General features: G+C 38.5%; 1 protein-coding gene across 4 annotated transcripts in view; it reads left to right on the top strand.

The window, feature by feature from the left end:
• Nucleotides 1-19,735, top strand: part of OSBPL3 (oxysterol binding protein like 3) — an 85,971-nt gene that overhangs the window by 3,959 nt on the left and 62,277 nt on the right. For all 4 annotated transcript variants that reach the window (XM_082302531.1, XM_082302529.1, XM_082302530.1 and 1 more), the window contains exon 2: nt 14,869-14,988. The gene's annotated coding sequence lies outside the window, so the exon portion shown is untranslated. The remainder of the gene's footprint in view (nt 1-14,868; nt 14,989-19,735) is intronic.

Below are 19,735 nucleotides of genomic sequence, written 5' to 3'. Positions count from 1 at the left end.
TGTGTCTCTGTTGTTTTCCAAATTTGTAACAGTTTAGACTGAATGTGAAAACTTTTCCTTTGAAGTCATTGAAAAGCATGCTAGGCTAGTTCTGCATTCCTTGTCCAGCCATAAGGTGTGTATATGTCTGTCGTTTTTGACTTCTTGCTTTCAAGCTCAGTTGTTAAACTACAAGTACTTGAACTGAACATTTCCCCTCTAGTCTTTAAGTTGTGGGGGTTTGATGCCAGATTCATTTTAGGTTGGCAAACACAGCTGCTGCCATGTCAACACTTAATTATTTCCTTCTGCACATTTTCTTTGGCACTTACGTTACCATGGGCGTGCAAACAAGTCTCCCTTTCCTCTGCTTTCCAATGTAATGCATAGATTGAGAATTAAGATTTTTCTTTTGATTCATCTTTACGTGTTAGCAACTTTTTAAGTCGTCTTCAGATTTTTCCTGTGTGCTGGTTGTACTTAAACCTTAAAAAAAATCACAGCAAGACCATGGTAATATGTGGTGCTACAGTTGTCATGCGGCACTTGTATGTAATTGCTGTGCAATAACAATACAGAGTAGTAAAGGTGGGAAACTCATCCTTTTTTGTAAGTGTTTCTAACTATTCTGTGTTTACTGTAGTGATATCTTTTGAATTTCTTTTATTATTTTGAATTTTTTTTATTATCATTAAGAAAAAAAAGTTGTTTGGAACTTTCTGGCCATTCTGTGTCTCCTCTGATGAATGTTTTCAGGGTAGAAATTGCAAAGATTTCCCTTACTGAATGCAGTCATACTTTTCTCCCATCTTAATTCCAGCCAGTTCTGTTATTATGGCTCATGATGATACTGCATAGAGTGTTATCACAACTGTAATCTCCTATCTCTTGTGCCAGTCACTTAGGTCACTTTTAGGTCACTTCTCTCTTATCTGATGCTGCTTATTCTCATAATTCTGGAGGCTTTTCCTAGTCACAGTGTACACATTTTTTACTGTTCCAGTTTTAGTCTGTTACACTTTCATATAGTTGTTGGTGAAAAGGAATGAAGCTCCTGATGTTAATGGTTCTGATAAGGAGCAGCTGTGTGGATATACTCCATTTGCTTCACATGTATACTCTGCCCAGAGAGTAGCTGAAACCCCTGAAGAGACAATTTCTGAACAGCCTGGCAATCAGCAAAAGAACCATGTGTGCGGGACACTTTATCCTTCTCGGTGCACAAGCCCATCTGTGTCACTGTTAATTCTGCTTGTTACAGAAGGTTAAGTCCTGCCCTTCAAGTTTTCATGTGAGTAGAGTAGGATGTAGGTCTCTGGTACTACTTTCTTCCATCTTGCCAGTCACGCATGTTAAAAACATTTTGTTGCAATGTCTCCCTCTTCTCCAAGATAATTGCTTTGTCAGTGTGCCTAGAAAAATAGCCTTGAGGAGGGATAGAGTTACTTCATGCTCATAGTTGCTGAAGTGAAATGTACAGTTCTTATTTTTACAGAACAACTTCTGTCCTGTCTGCAGTGACAACATATGATTTTGAGACCAGTCTTGCTAAGTGTTACTGTCAAAAAGGTTCTGGTGCTACCTCAGACTGTGAGCCATAACTGTGGCATCTGCCCTGAATATGATGTGGAATGCATCTTGCTCATACTGGCAGCTGAGACTACATTTGCTGTAACTGTGCTGCCAGAAAAGAAGTTTGTTTAATAGTCTGATAAAGGACTGTATTCTGAAGGAGAGTGAATGATTCTATTATTTTTCAGTGCCTCTTGCTTGTGACAAATACAGGTGCTGAGGTTCCCGACACAAAACTCTGACAGCATAAAATCTGAATTTAAGAGCAAGGAAGTTTCACTATGAATGTGATTCAGTCCCTGACAGTCTCGTATACCTTAAAAAAAGAAACAGCAAGTGTCTGTTAGTCTTCTGTGGTAGTGCTTGACTGATTTAGAATAACAATGTGTAAATCATCAGTAGCAACAGTGATCCTGAAGACAGGCGGGTGATTATTGTCTGTGTATTTGGGAGCAGATGAAGCGAGCTCCAAAGGATGTGGGCTACTGACTCTCTGCTAGTTTAGGATGACTGCGGTTGGGAGTTTGTGGTGGCTTTCTCAGGTTCACTCCCTGATACCTTGCTGCTTGCCAAAGGAAGGCAGGCTGGTACTTGCTGAGAGATGCCTTTCTGCAATTTGGTAGCTGTGTGGGATTTTCCCCCTCAGCTGGATGTATCTGTGCTTGTGCAGCATAGAGACACGTGAGCTCTCATTTCATGGGAACTGTGCAGCCATTTAGGTAGCAGGTCCACCTTTTTAGCAATGACTTCACCACCTCAAAAAGAAGGTAGGCCACCTTGGATGCATTTGGCACTCCTATTTGGAGCTGACATTTTTGCTAAAAGATTGAAGGTATTTGCTTTTTAAATAAACAATATTGGAATAAAGAAACAAAAAAAAAAAAAAAAAAAGGAAAAGGTGTTAAGACTATGCCTGAAGAGAAGACTTCTACCTAACTTTTTGTTTTGCTAATAATAATTGATAGGACTCTGTGGTCTTCCCTGGAAACTTGTCAGAACTCCATTTTGCTTGCTGTTACTGTTAAATAGGGTTAGCTGAATCACTCAGAACAGCCATGTTTAGTTTCCTTAAAAGATAACATTCTGATAATGGTTTTGTCACTTGTTAAGATATGTGAGAGGACCAGAGAGAATGGGCATTGGAACAGGGGAGGTTCCATCTGAATATCAGAAAGTTTTTCTTTCACTGGGAGGGTGAATGAGCACTGGCACAGGTTGCCCAGAGAAGATGGGGTCTCCCTCCTTGGAGATACTCAAAAGCTGTCTGGATGTGGTCCTGGGTGACCTGTTCCAGGCGATTCTGCTTGTGTGGGGGGATTGAACCCGATGCCCTCCAACTGGGGGGGTCCCTTCCAACTTGAACCATTCTGTGATAATTTTACTAGGGTATTTTTAAGTGTAGCGTAGTGCAGTTCTGCTCTTCAAAATCTTAGATGAACAAATTAATTCTGAAAAGCCAGACACAGTCTTGGTGTTTCTGGTCTTGCCTGGGCCTCAATGAAGTTAATAAGTAACCTTGTGGTTGGGATACCGGTCATCTCTCGTACAATAGGGTGCAACCATTGTTGGAGTAGACTTCCTGTGGAGGATTGGTGGTGTCTGTCTGAGAGAATTTGAGTTTTGGAAAGGACTAGAACTACCGGGGTGTTCTAATTTGCTTGACACTGAAGTTGAATAATGGCAGTATGTATATGAAGAGAGGAGAATCTGGGCTAGATCTTGTCCTGTTACTGAACTCTAGTAACAACCATGTTAGGAAAGACAAGTTAATATTTCTTGTTTGCTTTCTGATTAAGGTCAAACAATGGAAGGAAAAGAGTTTAGGTGTTGGTCTACAGGACTTTGTCATGTCTTGGCAAGAAAGATACTGGTTTTTAAGATGTGAATTCAGTGGGTGTGGTCTTACTAGTGCCAACAAGTACTGTTAAGTGAATAGAATGATGGACAACAAAGGTGTATCATGGAGCTGTTTGCCTACAACTGTGGTATCTGTACCACTTCTAGGCAGAGAAGGCAGCCAGCTTGGTTTAGAATCCAGGAAAATTTCTGTGCCGAAAATATCCAGCTGAAGTATTGTGACTGATTCTTGTCTTCCTTAACTGAATGGTACTGATATTGTTTTACTGAGTGACCTAACTAGGAAGTTAACAATTCATATTTCTTACACTACTGCCACAGCTGCTGAAATTCAGGAAGTATAAAACACATTCATTCTTTCCTGTTGTTTAAAAAAAAAAGTTGTATCAGTGAGTTCAGTCACAGATTTCTTATTGTCTTTCAAACCCACTAATTTCAACTGTAAGACCAGAAGCACTCAAAATTAGAACTTTATAAACCTTAGTTTTATAAGGCTCACTTATTAAATATCTTCCAGTGCTTAGATAATATAAAATTGGTGAGGGAGGAGAGCTTGCCGAGGTAGGGAAGTGCTTCTGTGCATAAAGTCAGTTCTTGTCTTTTAGCTGATACCCAGTTTGTTTTGTTGAAACTAGCTTTTTTAACATCCTATTTCTTAGAATAAGAATACAAATGCATAGCTGAAATAATGCTTTTTCACTCACTGAATAAATAGGGAACTTAGTTTCAGATTCAGAGATAAGAGGGTAGAATTTTCCACAGGATGGCTGAATCATAATTCTTCTTTCCACACACATGGATGCAATTTTACGGCTTATTTTCCTATGTATAATACTACATTGTGCTTTACTACTAGAAGTTCAGCAGGATCAACACTTGCACTTGAAAATCAACAGCACAGCCATTGCCAGGCTAGCACTTTTGCTGTGACACCTGCTGTTTGTTTGCTTGTTTTTGAAAGAAGAAAAAAAAAATTAATGTCAGGCTTTGACAAAAATGGTATATTTGATAAGTGTGGTTTATAAATTCTTTTTTTTCTTTATTGCTGGAACACTTAAGTATTCAATATCACTCTCTTCTGCTATGTCATGTGCGTGCAGTTGTTGGTGTACTGAAGATCCCTTGCAGGTAATCTTACATTTTAAAAGATCAAATTTCAGGTAATGGGACACCATTGAGTATTTTTAAATGCATACAAGTAATTGTTTTCACCAGAAAAGTTTAATAATCTGCTTTTAGTCCTAGTTGATTACGTTGATAAGCTGAGCAAGGAAAATGCAACTTCCCATTTATTTCTGGCTGTATTGTCAGCCATCTCTATTTTTTAAAGAAGTGGTTTTCTTAATTTCGTAGTAATTAGGTGGTAAAACAGTGGCTGTATTTCAGTGACATCAAGTCACTGTTCTCACTTTGGGAAAGATTTGTGGTCATAACAGCTTCCTAGTTGAAGAAGCTTGGGAAATCTTGGTTTCTGGGGCACAGCTCAGCGTTTGAAAACATTGGTGTTTTCCTAACTGTAGATGTTGACATTCCAGGCATGATAGTTCTCATTGAACCACCAGGCACTCCTTGTCAAGTGAGTTCGCATTATTTACTTTAATATGACTAGAATGCATGGTTGGCATAAACAGGCCCTTCTATTGAGTGCAGGATGAGAGTTGTTTGCTTCTGGCTTGCTCAAATTTAAATAGTAGTCCAGTCCCCAGAGCCCTTCTACAAAAGGATCATCTTTGCTTGCTGTTAAGTGAATTTTATGTTCTAAGTTAAAGTTTGTCTCTTGACTGGTAGAAAGGTGCAATGCCTATCTCACTGTGGCCCGTCTCCCAGCACTCAACATCTTGCAGAACTAGAATTCTTGAGGGATTTTCTTTCTCAATATTATTGTTCAACATTCTGCAAGTGCATTGCAACTTGATCTACCTTGTGATGGCTTACTTAAGAAGAGAGATGGTATAGGATGTGCATTTGTTGTACATTAATTTATTGATAAAATCGTATCTTTTTCATTAGCCCAGCATAATGCACTTAGAGCTGAGAGGAAGGGTGCTATTTGGTAATGGAACTAGGGATGAAGGGCTGGAAAACAGGATTTTGTATTTTTTTCTTATGTATTAATGTACAAAACTTAAATTCTTCTCTTTTTATTCTGGTTTACCAAACAGTTTTTTTACTTACTGGTGGGTTTTCTTGGCCCTTGAAAATCATGAGGGTGTTTTGAGTAAATGCAGCCAAGTCATCTTATGAAGCTGTTTTGCCCAGTCTGTGAATGCCACTGACATATTTGCATGCAAAAATGCTTTGTGAAATGTAGGAGGAGTGCAAACAAAAATTGCAAGGCATAGATGGGTTAGATTTGTGCTCGGATTGACTTTGAAGAAGGGAATTGTTCTGATCTCCTACTTCCTCCTTGCACTGAGTTTCTGAAGTGCTTGTTTCTCTGTGTCTGAGTCCCAGAGCTCTGGGGACTGTAGCTGTCTTTGGAAAGGCAAGGACATGCAAAGCATTGACATCAAATCAAGAAGAAAATATGTGTAACTTTCATTGTCAAAATTGATGTAATTGAAGCTACCTATGACTGGTAGCCTAAACTAAATGTTGAAAAGTACCATTTCTTTGATCTGCCCCTTTTAAAAATTATAGTCCTTAAAAAAAAAAAACATAAAGATACACAAACTTTGCACAGAAGAAATACATGTAAGCAAGTAAAGCTTAAGTAATTTCTTTTTATTAATGGAAACCTAAGAGTATTAAGGCAAGGTCAGTTTGCAGCCCAGATTAAATCAGCGATAATAACATTGGCAAGTGGTATATAAAGACTTCCTTGCTGAAGGTGGCTGTACTGACACATAATGTGACTGGAAGAAAGTTCCTGGATTCTCATGCTCAGTATTTGTTGCAGTCAATGCATTTGTATATGTTTTTTTTGTAACTTTTGTAAAGTTACCAAGCATCATCTTAAAATAGTCAAAGCTTGTCTCATTAACAAATTATTTCAAAGCTTAAGTGTTTGGGCTACAACTTTATTCCAGGATTCTGGCTAAATGTACCTACAACCAGTTTGTATGCCCAGCTGGATAAAATTGGTATTTTCTCTCAGTATTTATAAGAGCATTTGCACCCTTTGTAAAGGGGTTTTCTCTCTGTTCATGTAAGGGAGACTCTTTTTCCTCCAGTCAGTTTAGGAGACTTGAATTTAGACTTGAAGAGATGCAGGGAATCTTGTGATATGATTGATTAGGTAAGCTCATGGTTTTCATTTCAGGACAATATTATGCTGTCAATCTTCCTTGCATAAAGTTATGTATATCTCACCTGTGTCTTAGGTGCTATTTTTTTATTTCCTGACCAGATTACATTCTGGCAGTGCCTTTTTATGCTTCCCTATCTGGCTCTGTAGGAAATGCCTTAATTCATGTCATGGGTAGGTCTTTTCTCTTTTCATACCTTCAGCAGTTTGGTGATGAGTTGATCAGACGTACTCCATGCATGTGAGTACCTTCCTCTCCTTAGTCACTTCTCACTGTCACAGCAGAACTTCTGCTTGTCTTACTCCTTGGATCCTGACCTTGCCTCCAGGGCTGATGAACTGCATTTCCTCTCACTGCTTCTCTTCATGTGGTTCCTCTCCCCTGGTGTCCTAGTTGTTCAGTGCATCAGAAGTGCCTCTGTACATTTGTCAGCAGCAACTTTTAGTAGACACCTCAATTCCCCTGCCAGTAGTAGGACTGTAAATAAAACTTAACCCCAAGATAATTCTTGGCAACTTCTTCTGGTGATCTGTGTCCAGCCTGATAATTTTTTATTGTCTGTGCCCAGTTACTTAGTCACTTTGCAATTCTTCTACCAAATAAGATCATTACCAACTTTTTTTAATGCAGCTGTTGTTGGGTCCAGATGAGATCTAAGATTTCTCCTATTTTTAATTTTTTGTAAAAAGCTGCTCTGTTACTATTGACTGCATGGTACTGATTGTAGTAGGGCTGATTTCTTTTTGCTTTTCTCCCCTCAGCTTCAACTCTAAAGACAGGTGTTCTGTTTGCTCTTCTGCCATCATGGAGTATCTCCAGCAGGGCTTTTTTTTGTCTACTTTAGAAATATAGATTATAGGTTTTAAATTATTTTATTGGCTAGAGGTGAAGTTGACACAATAGCTTGAGAATACATGAAAGCTTTATTTGCAACTCTGTGTACAGTTTAATCTGCCTCTTTTTTTGCAGAGCTCTGTAGTGGTTTCATCTGTTTTTCTTCACGCATGCTCAAGATGTTACTTTTAATTCCATGCTGGGTTTGGTAGTTTCCAGTTCTGTTTCATAATAGACATCCTATCTTTGTTTCTTTACTAAGAAATTTTCACTTCCACGTTACTACTCCACATAGTTTCTATGAGTTATTGAAGAACTTTGTTTTTAATAGATTTTAAATAAATTTTTTTTAAAAGCTATAACATTATTCCTGTACTTTAACATCTGAGATGCAACTTCTTTAATCATCTTCTCTGCCTTTTGGGAGGTGTGGTGAAGCGCTTATCTAGCTGGGCCTGTTTCATCTTTCAAGTTATCTACTGCATACTGCATCCCATGAGGCATTTCCAGATTTGTTTCTGCACACTTGATGAAGCAGCAACTCAGCATTTTCAATTTAGAGAGTCTGAACTCCTCGCTCTACCTGACTACTTAAACTTCATATCAGTCAGAAGTTAATCTCATGTAATGCCCAACTCACTGGGATATTTTTTCATTCTAATAAAATAAAGTCTGTAGCAAGGCTGGTTTTCTTTGAATCTACTGCAGACTCTGAACAAGGCTGTCCTTTTTAAGTGGTTGGTTTTGGTTTGGTTTTTTTTTTCATTTTTTTGACTCAATCAGATTCTGTTAGTTCTTTTGCAGTGCTGTGTTTGGGGTGTTTTTTTTTAAATGTATCACAATTCTAAGTGGTGTATATTTGAACCATCCCTACCTTTATGGGCTTTTTTTGAATAGCATGTGCATTTTACTATGTGTTGTAGCCACTAAGATGCTGTTGTCCCCATGATATTTAATCTTGTATTTATTTCAAATTCATTAGTTTTGCAGTGGAGGCTTCTTTTTGTAAGTACACAAATACTTTAGAATGTTTTATCTTGTCATGCCTGTTTACCCGGGCAGACTACTTGTCTGCCAGAACACTATTCTAATCAGTGTTAGGACTTTCAGCCCTTTATCAAGCAATCAGAGATAAGAGTCCTTCTTGGTCACATTCTCATTTTCCTTTACTCGCGCATCGAGGTTGCAGGTTTTGTGGGTGCCCAACAACTCTCACTTCTCACTTTCATCTGTAAATCCCTCCCTGGGTGTGTCACCGTGTCCTTCATGGTCAGTGTCCTTGTCTCATAATTGAGAGTCCTTGAGCAGGAGAGTGCTGCTGAGTGACTCTGAAATGCTGTAATGTTTCACCCATCTTTCTCTCTCCTCATTTTTTTAATGCTTCTTTATCAAGTCAATTGAGATATACTGGATCAATTGTTTGAAGTCCTGCCATATAAATAATCTCTAGAGTCTGTCCCCCTTCCTTAAGTAACCTTGAACACCCAGATAGAATACAGCTTCGAATCAACAGGGAAATACATAAAGTGCAAGGGAGAAGGGGAAAGCCAATATATGTGAAACCGTTCACTTAAATGTGACCTTACATATTTTATAAACATAAAAAAGCTTTCAAGTTGCATTTATGTGAATAGACATAATTAACTGAAAATATTTATATGTCATTTTCTTTCAGTCACAAATACAGTAGTTGCTGTTGCCAAAGTTTATCAACAGCTATTGCTACAGCTAAGGCATATTTGCAGGTCATCATATGTAGAGAAAAACATCTGGTAAAGAAATAGATTCTGGAATTTATGGACATCTTGACTGATCACATCTATTTGGGTTTTTTTTGTCCAAGAAAATGTCTTTGAATAAACTTACTGTGATTAGGTTGAAGCTTCTGCAGGATGGTATTTATTTATTCTGGTGGGTGTTATGTATTTACTCTGATGGATCTTGTTGTTTTAACAGAATTGCTTTAGAATTAATGCTTCCGTGACAGTTTTGTGACTATTTAGGCCACAGTTGTCCTGACCTGAGGCTGATAATGCTTTTTTTTTTTGTGGGTTTCTTCACATGTGACTCTTAAGAGGGGAAGGAGTTACACTGTAGATGTTCTAATTTTGGAGAGGAGAGCAAAATCTCTTCAGTATTACAGATGACAAGAAAACAAATTACCTTTTTCTGGTATCTTTTCTCTCCTGCTAATCCCCAGATCCAGATTTAGTAGCACTATGTGTCCACCGTAGCTGCGTGCTTCCTTTCCAGTCCGATGCTGCGGTTGCGTTGGCGGATCCCCGCTGTTCTTCCCTCCTTCCGCTTGTGTGGGTTTTACTGCTGATTTCTTAAAAGGCAGCATGTGGTGAGTCTCTACTCACTGCACCTTACATGGTGATTTCAGATGTGGGGAGAGGGTGAGAGGCTGTTTGGTGCTCGGGACTTGTGCAGCCCTGGCTGACAGGCTGCCTGCCCTGCCTCTGCCTGGTTGCTGCTGCCTGAGAGCAGAACAGCTCAGCTCGGAAGGAAGAGCCCCGTGGAGTTTTGGGGCACTGAGCTCTGATTCATGACAGCTAGCACACAGCTGTAAGACTATATTTATCCATATACATGGATGATATTTCATACATTTTGCAGGTTTTTTTAACCCTCATTTGTTCTAAATAGTCTGTTGTGGTTGGCAGTGTTTTAAAATAAAAACGTGTTCTGTAAGAGTAACCGGATCTAGTATACAAAGTGCCTCTCCAGTACTCACCCCTATTTTTGATGCTATTTATCCACACTTTGATTTGTTACTTCAGAAACAAATGGGAATGAGTGTCATGATTTTGTGCTTTATCAGAAGCTGGTAAATGAAGTCTGCACCTGCACTGACAGTAGGGAGCCTTTCTGTTCTGGGGCAGTTCAGCTAGCAGTAGAGCACAGATGTCTCAATGCAGAACAGTGCATGTCAGGAGGCTCACTTTAAAACCTCTCGTAAGCAGTGAACAGACATAGTTCCTTTAACCTGTTTTATTCAGCCTGGTCTGCACCTCAGAAGTGGTAGTTCAGAGGGCAGAAAATCTGTGGCATACTATACTACCTTTGGTCTTGTTCAGTGTAGTAGGTACTTCTTGGCAGTCCTCCAGGCGGTGTTCCTACAGTGCTTGCACAGCTCTAACACAGGCAATTCTGGAATTTTACAGCTGAAGTGAAGGGCCAGGTAATGTGGCATTTGGTGATTCATATGGTCTGGTAAATGTTTTATTTTCCATAAGTAGCATTATTCTTCTTTTCCCCACTCAGTAAAGAAGAAGAGGATGGAGGAATCCAGAGAGAAAATAGTTAGATGGTCAGATGGTGGTTTGGAGGGGAAAGAACAAAGTTTGGAGCGATGGCCTGAGGGAAAGTGGAAAGACTTGTCATTGCAGCAGTGGTTACTTTTAATTTAACTCCATGGACTGTAAAAACACTGTGAGCATTTTAATTACATAATGACCTCAAAAATGAAGGTGAACAAAAATGCTGAATTTGTGGAACATATTTCTAGCTGTCAGCCAAATTTTCTGAGTGAAACCCGTTATCAGCTCAGAGAGGGGAAAATGAAGCTTACTATATGGAACTTCTTGTTACGTTTTTGAAATCTTTATTGGGTATTAGAAGGCAGAAGAGAGCATTTTTTTCATGCCTGTATCAGAGTGCTGCAGTCTCAGTTGCTGTAGCAGATTTGGGACCCCCTCGTGTAAGTTGTGCCACTACAGTGGCCGCAGGGAAGGGGCAGGCTGCATATGTGTGTGCAGCGTTGCTCCTCTTCCTGCCCCATGGTGCCCAGTGAGGTGGCACAGGAAGAAGTGTGTGGGCACCACGGCAGCTTGCTGGCAAAGACAACATCTTTGACTGGAAACACCGGGCAAGCAAGATTTACAGTCTGCTAATAAAGCAGCAAAATGGCTTAGTTTGAAAAGGGGCTTCCATCACCTGCTGTAACTGGAACCAGAGTGGTGGAACAGGGAAATATTTGGTCTCTTGAAAAACAGGAGTTCTGGATGAGTGTTGGAGACTAATGTAATCATCTTAATGGTTTGCTTCCTGCTTCACTGTGGTAACGTGCCACTGTGTATGCCGGTGTGCTTTTTCTAACGAGAAGATTTTTCCCTCCTGGAAAGACAGAAAAGCTGAGGGGGAGCTATTAAATTCTGAAAGCTATATTTAGCTGGGAGCAATTAAAGCTAGCACTGTATAATGACACTTGAGACTAGCTTATCTATCAGGCAGACTGTAAGATTTTAATGTTTGGTTTCAGTCAGACTTGGCATTACTGTTAACTTTTGCTTACATTCATTAAACTTTGCATTTTAGAAGATGTCTGGTGTGGGTTGTTTTAGAGAAGTTATTTGCTTTCTTACTGTTCCCACTTTGTTCCTATGTCCATTTTCCATGTAAACTCCCATAGTCCCATGTAGCTTTTGAAAGAGGTGGTTCTGCTCTACCCCCCAGTCAGCAGATGCCTGGTTTGCTCTTTTCATGATCTTTATGCTTGCAGCATGTTGGTGCAGTGAAATGACTCTGCAAACACTATGGCTAAAAATTTGGCTTTTTTCCTGTTTAGTTATTAATTGGATTAATTTTCCACTCTAATTTCACTCTGTAGTCTTGTTGCTACCAGCTTTAGTAGAACTTGCTGTGGGAATAAATAGCTAACTTTGAGAAGGGAGAAAATTGGCTGGTTCCTCCCCAGGGGCCCAGTTCTGCTTGATGCAGACTTACACCGAATTGCTCTCTGTTGCCAGACTGAGTCTTTGTTACACTCCTGGTAGGCTCTTCTGGAAATTTGTAGCTTCCTTAGGACTAATACAGTACAAACCAGCTTAATTAATTGCTGTAGAGTTGTTAAAAGGTCAGTTATTGCATGTTCATTCTTTTTTTTTTTTCCTTGGGTACCAAATAATTAATTTTCTGTTCTGCGTTAAATGAACATCCCTCTATGATGCTCACATGAGCTATAGTCATCCACTGTGAGATGTGTTTATTGCTCAGTTTATCCTTCTATTCCAGTGCATCAGGCTCTAGAATTTTTCTGATGTTTGTGAGTATGTCTGTACAACTGTGGGTTACTTTATTTATTACACAGACACACAAAAAAAAAAGCTATAAATCAATCAACAGTGCAGTTAAGCTGATCTGGATTTCCCAGATGATTTTAGCAGTTGTGTACCTGTATTGCAAAATAATCAGAAACAAAATCATATGAGTGCTTCTTTATGCTCACTGGTCAGAAGAGATCCCTTGAGTTCAGTGGTTTGGGGATCAAGGGGGAACATGGAACCTTTTTCAGACCAGCAAATTGTGGGGGAAATTCCATTTTGGAAGGAGGAAAACTTGATGTCTATGCAAAAATGTGGGGACATTGTGGAACAACAAAGATGTCACTTGGCTTTGTACAAGTGGTTGATACAAGCCTTGGCTTCCTGAGCTGCTGTTGGCCTAAGGTGCCCAGTGAAGGATGCTTAGGTTGTGTCTCCTTATATCTGTCACTTTCCTTTAGGGTCCTTCTAGGGTCCCTGTTACTTCAATATGATATGTAATATACTCCTAGTAACTAACATAATTCTTTGTGACCTGTATCAGATTTTTTTTTCTCTGTTTTTCTTATGTTGTTCGTGCAGATAGCACAGTGAATTAAAGGCATGAGTTTTTCAGATCTAACTTGTTGGGTTTTTTTTTTCCAAAGACTTTTTGTAAGGTTATCCTGTTGCCTTAACCATGAGAAGTTTTTAATATCTGATTAGTTGGAAGTTTCAAATGTAGAACAGTTTAATTTTTGAGTTACTGGGAAAAATGCCAGCCATAGATTTGGGAAAGTCTGAGTAATAAAATCATAAAGCTGGTTCATTGCTCAAATATGTTATTTCAGCTGCCTCTGCCCACTGTATGTTCCTACAGGCTAAAAATGTCAATAGGCCCTTATATTAATAGCTATTTTAGGACTCTAATCTTAAAAGGCAGTACAATGAAAGAACCTTAGATTAATCAAAAATATCAAAGTTAACACATCAAGTGTTCTTTCTTACTCTAGTTTAAAAAACTTCTACCCTTAATACTTAGCTGATTAAAAATGCACAAGTTCATGTGTTGAATTATCCTAAAATTAAATCATGGATGTTTAAACTACAAACCAGATGGGGACAGTGGCATTTTTAGAAATTGATATAGAAGAAGCAAGAAATTGAGTGTAAATGTGAAATTAGGAGATACTAAATGTAGACAGCTAATAGGAGAAGGGAAAAGTATAGCTCAAAACTCTTGAGTTGGCAACAGAAAAGAATTTCCTTTTTCCTTGGAAAATATGCTAACACTGTAAGAATAATACTAAATAAGGGCAGTAATGTCAATTCAAGAAATGCAGAAGAATTTAATTTCATTACTGAATTAAAGCTGTAGTCTGTGACAGCATGTAGAAATAATAGCTAAGAAAAAGTTAAATGGTAACAGTAATCGAGATTCAAAACTTACCACAAGTAATTTGAGGAATTCTCTGTTTCTCATACTGATTTTGAAGAAAGGTCAGGAAAGCCTCAGAGCAATGGAGAAAGCTTAACAATGTGCTAGTTTTTACAAACAGTATGTGGTACTCAGACACTGTTTTGTCTGGGGCTAATTGATTGCAGACTTTTGGGAAATTTATTGTCAAGCTGATGTGGGAACTGACTTGGTGCAATAGAAGTTCAAATCTAATAATTTGAATGAAGGACCATGTAGCCCATGAATATAAAGGCATACTAAACCATTGTTCCTTTTTAGCTCAAATGGAGCACGTTAAACTTTGTCATAAGCAATTTGTTTTGTACTGTTCGCGTTGTATAGATAAGTCCTACAAGCTGCTAAAACTGTAAAATTGGATTGTCTTCAGAAAAAGGGCATTTGACTAAATGTCAAAACTCCATTGCTTCAAAGCAATGGCTGAATAATGATACAAGTTTGTCAAAAAGTAGTACTCCAGCATCTGTTTCTGTGCAGGATTCTTCTTTCTTGTTTTGTGCTGACAAGATCCCCACAGCCTCAGTAGAGTTACACACATGTGCAGAGTTCTGAATCTTTGGAGCAAGAAGGGTTTCTGTTACACAATACATTGCTCTCTTAGTGTATTAGTAAACTAAAACTCAAGTTGCTTAGTTATATGGGAGAGTGTGGCTAACCCGGATTTCTAATGCATATCTTTCAGAAAAAAAAAGTCAGCTACTGATGCTGTATTTTAGAGAAATATTTTGGGAGAGGAGAATGCACAAAAAACAAAGGTGGGAAATTTTTCAGAAATTCATGCATTCTACTCATTACCTCCCTTATGTTTCCCAGGTATGAAAGGACAATGCAGCAGGAAGTTTTATTTCTCATTTGATTTTTTTGGTTTGTTTTTCAGCTCCAACACAAGACTCAAATGAGTTTGCCACATCTTGCCTAATGGAATTGCTCATACTTTCACTTCTGTAAAAGAAGAGATTTGGATTCTTCTAGTGACGGTGATCCTACCCCACTCACTGTAAGTCAGTCTTCCTTCTATTATGGACGTGTTGCCCTCCTTCTAGGAAAGCAGAGGTTAAATTGGTGTGGAGCCTGTTTCAGCCTGTTTCAGCCTAGAGAGAGCATGATCTAAGAAGCTGTGTAAGAAGCTTCTTGGTATGAAGTACTACTCAGTGGAGAATGGGAGAGGACTACAGTATAGCCACAAAGAGGTAGCAGTTCGGTCCCTTTTTGGGATAAGACATTGTGCTTAATTAGATGTCTAGAAGAATTGAAGGAAGTAGCAAGGAAACAGAATAGGTGAACCTGAAGTTGTGCTAATGTAGCCTTTTATTCTGCTGACACAAGGGTAATTGTTCAAAAATACCTCAAAGTTATGTTACTTTTGAGGGAAATGGGTTAAAAATACACCATTTGTTGGGCTGTACTGTTTGATTTCCCTTCAGTCTAAGGCTTTGGGGTTTCCACTGATCACCCACTGAGTTAAAGGGGGACTCTCACCCATTGCACCATTGGACTCTGAGGTTCGTGTCTCATTCTGAAATGTTCTCTCTAGACTGCAGCCAAATACAGGACTTTGGCAAGGTTGAGATTATGTTATCGGTGACATTGAAAAAGTTCTTGTCCTGCTGGTGGGTTTTTTTTGCCCGAGTGCTCACTAATTGTGAGATTTAGCATTAGGAGAAAACTGTCCTGAATCATATTTCCAGTCATGGCATTTGTGGCATTTTATCTTCTCTAACAGTATGTAAATATAGTCACAATACATTCTGAATACTTAACAATTTCTCTTTTGGTGTAGGGACATTGGTAATGTATTTGAACTTCCTGTCTGGCTGCTTGTGCTGCATTTCAACTGTTTTGTTTGTATCTGTGTGTGTGTATAAATAGATACATTCTTGTCCTTTTTAACCTGTGGGGGCCAGATTAGTATTTTAGAGCACATAGGATGATTAGGATGTTGTAGGCTTTACATGCATGTAATTTACATATTTGATTGCAGTTTTGGAAGGCTGGATGTTCTGAACTGTGCAGTTCTTACAGTCCTGTATATAAACTGATGTTTTAAAAATCTGTCTTGATAGACTGATGTGGATCTTATACTTGTAAACCAGAATATAGCACTGCTGTTTGCACTAATTTCTTATTGTACTTGCACCTGTGTTTGCGTAGGCTTAATCACTGCTTTAAGCTTGGAGAATTTTTAGCCTGAATTTCTATTCCTCTTGAGAGCATGTAAAAGGTATCACTAGCTCCAGGATGCCCAGTAGGAACTTGCTTTCTTGTGGAAAGCTGGAGATGAGTCATGAGAACTGAAGTATGTAGCAGGCGCAAGGATTGAATCTTTGCTAGATGTGGCTTCTGTAAAGCACATTAAAAACTATGTATGTTTTCAGCTTCTCTAAACTAGAAGCTGAAAAGGTGTCACTGGAGGGGAGAGCAAGGAGTGGGGAATACTTTCACTTGGTTATTTCAGTTGGTAGGTACTGCCATACTGCTCCAATGGGCGGTGCCCAGTTGCTATGGGATCCTTTTACCTATGAAGATAGTGGAGTTTATCAACACTATTACAAAACAGTTCGCTGATAAAGTTGGGAATTTTTATGTTTAAGTAGCAAATCAAAGTTTTGTGATTGCCTGATGACTTTCAAAATATTTCTGTACGTGGCAAAAATGAACATAGAGCAGCCCACCCCAGCATGCAACACGTGGCAATTTTATTTACAGAGGGGGTTCCTGTGCAACAGATACGTTTGTGACTTCCCATGAAGTCGTGCAGGAAACCTGTGAAAAACTCTGGTGAAGACCTTATCTGCTTATCCTAATCTTTCTAGTGTTCCCCATTGAAAGACAACTTTAATAGGTACTGAAAGGAAGGGTGGTAGATTTACAAGGATACAAAACTGACAGCATTTGAACAGTTATAAAAAGGGAATTTTTCATTGCTCCTCTAATAGCGGTAGCAGAACACTGAAATGAGAATTAGGATTTATCTTAAAAATAATACTTCCATTTTCATACTGACACAGTACAATCCTGTTCGTATCTGTTCTTGGAATGCATTAATGTTTTGTAACACCCTGTTTTTTGAGATACATTAAATCTCCCATTAACACGTGGTATAATTTCACTGAATAGCTCGGTATCTTTTGAAAAAGGAAAGAAGCAGTACCTGGTGCTGAAAGTGAATTCACCTTTAAGTGGCTGTCTTAAATTCATTTTTGCAAGCTTGAAAATTGAATCTATGGCTGTTAACAGAAGCAACTTCCATATGTTACTGAGCTTTTAGAAGAATTCTTTAGTGTTCTCCTGAATGTAGGAAAATACAGTGATCCTCATTCCTCAGTCCGGATACATTTTTTTAAAAGAAACTTCATGGAACCCCTGTGTATTCTGGTCTTTGTTGGTATTTTCTCTTAGTTTTGCCAACCTAAAATTCCAAGCTGAGTTCTTTGGTACAAATATTACGTACATTGGCTATTTGGTTTTATCTCACTTGTGAAAGGTGATTTTTACTTTTTAAGCTGCATATTGGTAGCTCACTGTTGTCTGCTGGCTCTTTACTAATGGTCTTATAGGAAAAACTCTACTTTGTTCTTCACAGAACAAAGTTCCGTGTTAAAATATGCCATTTAGTTCTTCCTCTGAAGGAAAAAGAGGCTAAATCTTAGCATGCATATGCTTGTAAATGCAAAAATAACTAATGTACAACCCTAGCTGTTCTTTGTGTACAAGCTCATGACTATAAATTTAAGCTACTTCTCTCAGATGTGTTTCTTTTGGAATTAGCTATGAATATCTGTACTAACTTGTACAGTGAATAGTAGCATATGTGAATCTCCTGCAAAAAAAAAAAAGTGAAGAAGGTAAGAAAAAGGCTGTTTGTTAACTTCTTGTCTTACTAGTTGCTATTGAAACAAATTAGTTTTGTTATTGTTTAAGACCAAAACAAACTATTACATCTGAGTATCGTGGATGGCATCTGTGGATGGGGGTGGTGAATAAGCAAGTTACTTACCTCATGGAAGCATAATTTGTATTTTTTAGTTTGTCATAGATACTTTGATCTAAAACAGAAAACACATGCTTAGAGGAGCTGTTTGAAACAAGTGGAATGCTGATGTACTATGATTTCAGAATAAAGTAATTTTTAGGACTTGTTTCAGTAGAAAGTAAATGTTCGTGAAATCATGAAAAAGTGGACCAAATATACAGGCACAGCTTTATTAATACAGCATGATATTATTTAAGTGCATCTTTTAGGGCAAGTTGTTGCTTGTAAATGCCAAACGTGTCAGGCTGATGTTTGGCTTGAGGTGGTGTGATGAGGTTGTAAACTCCTCGGCCCTGTGGTGCCAAGGTGACAGACCATTCTCCCTGGATTAGGTTCAGAGTATGTCACACACATGAAAATTCCGGTCTTCTTAATATTTACTGCTTCCTACTTTGGCAGAGACTATGAATTTTAAGTGCTTGAAATACCTAATTAGCATAGCCAAAAAAGATCATGAGTCTTGTCTCCTGTTATGGAAACTTTACATTCCTTATGCTTAAATGCAGAGAAAAGTAGCGACTGCTGTGTCTGGTTGTTCCAGAGACAATCAGCTGGGTCACCCTTCCCACTTTAGCAGTGGGAACAAGTTGCTTTCTTAGTAACATTACAGTGAGGATCTGACGAAGTGAAAGCCTGCATATTGCCTGCAGAGAGTGATACAGATAGTCCATATTCTTACTAGTGAAAATGTTTTCATCACACCCTCACTGAGCAGAAGCGTACACTTTTCATGAACTCAGTCCTTTGATGTGCATAATTTTTTTTTGCTTGGAGAAGCTAAAAGAACTTGCCTCTCTTCTTTTAGGGGTAGGTCAAAGAGACCATCTCTGTCTTTCAGTATATGTTTGAACACGTGCTTCTGCCAGCCTTATCATTTTGAAAAAAGATGAAGTAAATTTTTCTTGCCTTTGCTTATGTAAACTCTGGTAATTTCTTTATTTGTCCACCAGCTGAAGAATAAAAATAAAGCCACAGATACATCAGAAGGCAGAAGATTTGTTACATTTCAAAGGTGGCCTTAGAAATTAAGACCAACAGCTGTATAGCTGTGTAGTTGTATAGCTTCAGAGCCCCTCTTTCCAATTGTGCCGCAGCAAAGGTTTTGTGTGCAGGCAGATTGCAGGAGAGTGGAAGAGAAGGTTGCAGTTGTCAGTGGGCTCCTTCAGTGTGGTAATGAGAATATGAGACTGAATCCCCAATCCTACCATGTGTAATAGTGAATGAGGTATGGCTTTGGCCTCTAGTGACTGTTGCTTATTCATTGATTCCTAGTTTATATGCCGTAGACTCACATTTGCTTCAGAGAAAAGGTCATATTCTTGTTTTAATTCGTAAGGCAGGTTCTCATAGCAGCAGGTATTTGAAGACAAAATGAAAATGACATTGTTTCTTTAGGTTGGAAGAAGCTTCCTACTAAGCAGAAAAACATTATGATTATTGAAGCAGTTACTTCTCAAAAAGAAATAAAGATTACTTTAAAGACTGAGTAAAATGTTAACGGTATAAATTTTCTGAGCTATGTGTATAAAGTTCAGTGGCTTCTTTAGTTTGTCATTGGGCTTCTGTTACATTAATGTGTTTTAATCTTGTTTTTTCCTTGTGTGCTTGCCCAAGAATGTAATCTGTCATAGATTTTTGTTGCACTTCTTATCAAAGCATATATGAGGGATGAAAAATGGTCAAACCTGATGAAGCACAATTATCAACAGCG

This window comes from Coloeus monedula, assembly GCF_965178545.1.
Source record: "Coloeus monedula genome assembly, chromosome: 1".
Classification (NCBI taxonomy): domain Eukaryota; kingdom Metazoa; phylum Chordata; class Aves; order Passeriformes; family Corvidae; genus Coloeus; species Coloeus monedula.
Note: the sequence above shows the minus strand (reverse complement) of the source record. Positions and strands in the feature narration are given on the sequence as shown.